Genomic DNA, 6,000 nt, shown 5'->3' on the forward strand with positions numbered 1-6,000 from the left:
ACGTTTGACCCAAGTTAAACATCTTAAAGTCAATGCTACCAAATACGAATTAAGTGTATGTAAACTTCTGACACACTGGGAATGTGATGAAAGAAATAAACCCTGAAATAAATCATTCTCTACTATTATTCTGACATTTCACATTCTTAAAATGAAGTGGTGATCCTAACTGACCTAAAACAGGATATTTTCACTTGGATTAAATGACAGGAATTGTGAAAAACGGAGTTTAAATGTATTTGGCTAAGGTGTATGTAAACTTCCCACTTCAACTGGACATGGGTTAATTAGAATCCTGTTACAGTTGTCACGACTTCCGCCGAAGTCGGTCCGTCTCCTTGTTCGGGCGGCGTTCGGAGGTCGACGTCACCGGCCTTCTAGCCATCGCCGATCCACTTTTCATTTTCCATTTGTTTTGTCTTTGTGTTACACACCTGGTTTCAATCCCCCAATTACTTGTTCATTATTTAACCCTCTGTTCCCCCATATTTGTTTGTGAGTAATTGTTTGTCTTCAATATGTACCATTCACATGAAATTTGATACGTGTGACTTAAATTAGTGAAGATTTGAACACTTAACACAACCGTGGTCGGTGTCTACTGTCTGGAACCACTGGTACGCTTCTGTGTTCACCCCTGGTGGTATGTTACCTAGGGAGGAGAGAGGAGAAGACGTTATAACACAGATTAACTTGGCTGTGTTTACTGTTTGGGTGCCTTGACACAGACCATAACATGTGTCATGACATCTCTGGAGAGAGAGAGAGAGAGGAAGAAGAGTGAGAGTGATGGAAGGAGAGAGAGGAAGAAGAGTGAGAGAGAGAAGGGGAAGTAGAGAGATTGAAGGTGAGAGAGCGAGAGAGAGACTGAAGGCGAGAGAGAGAAGGGGAAGTAGAGAGACAGAGAGATTGAGAGAGAGAAGGGGCAGTAGAGAGAGTGAAGGGGCAGTAGAGAGAGTGAAGGTGAGAGAGAGAGAGAAGGCAAGGCAAGACTGGACTGTCTGTCTGTCTCTACAGGACTGTCTGTCTGTCTCTACTGGACTGTCTGTCTGTCTCTCTCTACTGGATGTCTCTTTGTCTGTCTGTCTCTAATGGACTGTATCTGTCTCTGCACGCACACACTGATATTGTTTACTAGTGAAACTATAACACAGTAACTGACCTGCTGGAGGCCCTCCCTGTGTCTGTCCTCCATACCCCCCACCATAGGACCCTCCATAAGGGGCCCCTGGGCCAAACTGTCCAGCCTGTCCTGGGGCCCCATACCCCCCGTAGGGCCCTCCGTACGGGGTCCCTTGTGCTCCCCCAGGCCCTGGGCCAAACTCTTCAGCCTGTCCTGGGGCCCCATACCCCCCGTAGGGCCCTCCAGCATACTGACCACCTGGAGAGGCGGCTGCTCCCCCGTACCCCGATGGGGCAGAGCCTCCATACTGTCCTGGGGGTGCGGAGGGGGGAGCGGTGGCCCCGTATGGAGATCCGTGGAGAGAGGGGCCACCAGGTGGTGCTCTACCCCCTTATGGAGTACCCGGGGGTGGATGTTGATGGGGAAATGTACCCCCCCAGCCCTGGTCCTCCTGGATAACCCTGGACAGAGGGAAGGAGAGGGGCCACCAGGTGGTGCTCTACCCCCATATGGAGTACCCGGGAGTGGATGTTGATGGGGAAACGTACCTTCCCCCCTCCCAGCCCTGGTCCTCCTGGACTGTCTGCCTCTACAGGACTGTCTTTCTGTCTGTCTGTCTGTCTCTAATGGACTGTCTCTTCTCTCCTCCTGGATAACCCTGGACAGAGGGAAGGAGAGGGAGCAAAGTTCATTACAAACACAATCATAACATTGTAACCTAGGTTGGTATTGATTCATTTTTCTATCAGTAAAGCAGCCTACTGTGTGATCCAAATGCAAATATCACCACGTTGCCTAAATATCCCAAGTCAAATTACACATTTACAATCAATCTGAAACCGATCTAGGCTACTACATACAACTGAACTAATCAGCCTGTTTTACAGCCATTGGACTCTACCTGTCATTATTGAGCAACATTAGGACACTACAACAAGGACCAGAGGTACAGCATAACACGTATAGCCATAGGGACAAGCTAGACCCATGTGTTGTTGTTACCTTTCAGCCTCAGGGGTTAAAGCCGTGACTGAAACTTAAGTCGATGTCAGAGAGATTGTCTGCGGAGCCAAGTTAACCTCCCACTTCCTGGAAAAAGTCATTAACAGCTTTTAAGGAAAGAGAATAATTTAGTACATGTATTAAACAGTGAGTTTGACCAATTTCAGTCCTTTTCAATGTTTTTTTAATTGTTTTTATTTTTTTATAAATATTTTTTTTTAAGAATCCATGTAACTGAAATCAGTCGCAGTAACCACGTTTCCGTCCACGGCAACCACGTTTCCGTCCACATTAACCACGTTTCCGTCCACGGCAACCACGTTTCCATCCACGGCAACCACGTTTCCATCCACGGCAACCACGTTTCCATCCACGGCAAACACGTTTCCATCCACGGCAAACACGTTTCCATCCACAGTTATGGTAGTAAAGTCATACCGTATAAAAAAGTAACGACGGCTGTGATGGAAACAGGTCGTTTCGGTACAATTGTATAAATGCCAACAGATAATTTGTTTGTTCAACATGGTGTGATCTTTTTGTGTTAATTATGCAATAAATTGTGGTGGAAACGCCTTTATGTGTGAATATTGATATAATAACCATTATATCGGAGGGTAAATAAGAACACCCGCGGTACACACTATCAACAGCCAGTGAAATAGCAGGGCGGCAAATTCAAAACAACAAAAATCTCATAATTCAAATTTCTCAAACATACACGTATTATACACCATTTTAAAGATATGATGCTCCTTAACTCAACCACAGTGTCCGATTTCAAAAAGGCTTTACGGCGAAAGCATAACATTAGATTATGTTAGGACAGCGCCTAAACAAGACAAACCACACAGCCATTTTCCAAGCAAGGAGAGCCGTCACAAAAACCAGAAATACAGCTAAAATTAATCACTAACCTTTGATGATCTTCATCAGATGACACTCCCAGGACTCAATGTTACAAAATACATATATGTTTTGTTCGATAAAGTTCATATTTATATCCATAAACCCCATTTTACATTGGCGCGTGATGTTCAGAAAATGTATTCCCACCAAAACTGCCGGTGAATGAGGACATCAATTTACAAAAATACTCATCATAAACGTTGATAAAATTTACAACAGTTATTGAAAGAATTATAGATACACTTCTCCTTAATGCAACCGCTGTGTCAGATTTTAAAATAGCTTTACGGCGAAAGCACATTTTTCAATATTCTGAGTACAGAGCTCAGCCATCAAAGCAAGCTATACAGTTACCCGCCAAGTTCTGGAGTCAACTAAACTCAGAATTAGTATTATAAATCTTCACTTACCTTTGCTGATCTTCATTGGAATGCACTCAAAGGACTCCCACTTCCACAAGAAATGTTCTTTTGTTAAAAAAAACTCCATATTTATATCCAAATACCTCCGTTTTGTTTGCGCGTTCAGATCACTAATCCAAAGGCATAACGCACGAGCGCAAAACCAGAGATGAAAAGTCAAATAGTTCCATTACCGTTCGTAGAAACATGTCAGACGATGTTTACAATCAATCCTTAGGGTCTTTTTAACTTCTCTAGGGCCAGTGGGACGAAATCGTCCCACCTACGTAACAGCCAGTGGAATCCTGTGGCGCGTTATTCAAATACCTTAGAAATGCTATTACTTCAATTTCTCAAACATATGACTATTTTACACCATTTTAAAGACAAGACTCTCGTTAATCTAACCACACTGTCCGATTTCAAAAAGGCTTTACAACGAAAGCAAAACATTAGATTATGTCAGCAGAGTACCCAGCCAGAAATAATCAGACACCCATTTTTCAAGCTAGCATATAATGTCACATAAACCCAAACCACAGCTAAATGCAGCACTAACCTTTGATGATCTTCATCAGATGACAACCCTAGGACATTATGTTATACAATACATGCATGTTTTGCTCAATCAAGTTCATATTTATATCAAAAACCAGCTTTTTACATTAGCATGTGACTATCATGTGACTAGCATTCCGACCGAACACTGCCGATGAATTTACTAAATTACTCACGATAAACGTTCACAAAAAACATAACAATTATTTTAAGAATTATAGATACAGAACTCCTCTATGCACTCGATATGTCCGATTTTAAAATAGCTTTTCGGTGAAAGCACATTTTGCAATATTCTAAGTAGATAGCCCGGCATCACAGGGCTAGCTATTTAGACACCCAGCAAGTTTAGCACTCACCAAAGTCAGATTTACTATAAGAAAAATTGTATTACCTTTGGTGTTCTTCATCAGAATGCACTCCCAGGACTTCTACTTCAATAACAAATGTTGGTTTGGTCCCAAATAATCCATTGTTATATCCAAATAGCGGCGTTTTGTTCGTGCGTTCAAGACACTATCCGAAAGGGTAAATTAGGGTTACGAGCACGGCGCATTTCGTGACAAAAACATTCTAAATATTCCATTACCGTAGTTCGAAGCATGTCAACCGCTGTTTAAAATCAATTTTTATGCCATTTTTCTCGTAAAAAAGCGATAATATTCCGACTGGGAAATCGTTTTTTATTACACAGAGAGTGAAAGTAAAAGCATGCTATCCCCTCATGCATGAGCCTCAGTCTAATGGCCCTCTGATAGAGCACTTGCCAAACGCGCTAATGTGTTTCAGCCTGGTGATGGAATTACATCGTTCAGCTTTTTCCCGCCTTCTGAGAGCCCATGGGAGCCGTAGGAAGTGTCACGTCATGCCAGAGATCCCCTGTATTTGTTAGAGATGATCAAGGAGGGCAAGAAATGGTCAGACAGGCCACTTCCTGTAAGGAATCTTCTCAGGTTTTGGCCTGCCAAATGAGTTCTGTTATACTCACAGACACCATTCAAACAGTTTTAGAAACTTTAGGGTGTTTTCTATCCAAAGCCATAATTATATGCATATTCTAGTTACTGGGCAGGAGTAGCAACCAGATTAAATCGGGTACGTTTTTTATCCGGCCATGCAAATACTGCCCCCTAGCCCCAACAGGTTAACACAGTGTCCAAAGATGGGCCAGAAGTATACAGAATGGTGTCATCTGCATAGAGGTGGATCAGAGACTCACCAGCAGCAAGAGCGACATCATTGATGTATACAGAGAAGAGACTTGGCCCGAGAATTGAACCCTGTGGCACCCACCCAGAGACTGCCAGAGGTCCAGATAACAGGCCCTCCGATTCGACACACTGAACTCTATCAGAGAAATAGTTGGTGATCAAGGCGAGGCAGTCATTTGAGAAACCAAGGCTATTGAGTATGACGATTAGAATGCGGTGATTGACAGAGTCGAAAGCCTTGGCCAGGTCGATGAATACGGCTGCACAGTACTGTCTTTTATCGATGGTGGATATGTTATTGTTTAGGACCTTGAGCGTGGCTGAGGTGCACCAATGACCAGCTCGTAAACCAGATTTCACAGCGGAGAAGGTACGGTGGGATTCGAAATGGTCGGTGATCTGTTTGTTAACTTGGCTTTCGAAGACTTTAGAAAGGCAGGGTAGGATAGATATAGGTCTGTAGCAGTTTGACCGCGGCAGCTTTCCAATCTTTGGGAATCTCAGACGATACGAAAGAGAAGTTGAACAGGCTAGTAATAGGAGTTACAACAATTTCGGCAGATAATTTTAGAAAGAGAGGTTCCAGATTGTCTAGCCCGGCTGATTTGTATGGGTCCAGATTTTGCAGCTCTTTCAGAACATCAGCTATCTGGATTTGGGTGAAGGAGAAATGGGGGGCTTGGGCAAGTTGCTGTGGGGGGTGCAGAGCTGCTGACTGGGGTTGGGGTAGCCAGGTCTGTCTGGATTTGGGTGAAGGAGAAGCGGGGTGGGGGGGGCTTGGGCAAGTTGCTGAAGG

This window comes from Salmo salar, chromosome 27, assembly GCF_965601325.2.
Source record: "Salmo salar chromosome 27, fSalSal1, whole genome shotgun sequence".
Classification (NCBI taxonomy): domain Eukaryota; kingdom Metazoa; phylum Chordata; class Actinopteri; order Salmoniformes; family Salmonidae; genus Salmo; species Salmo salar.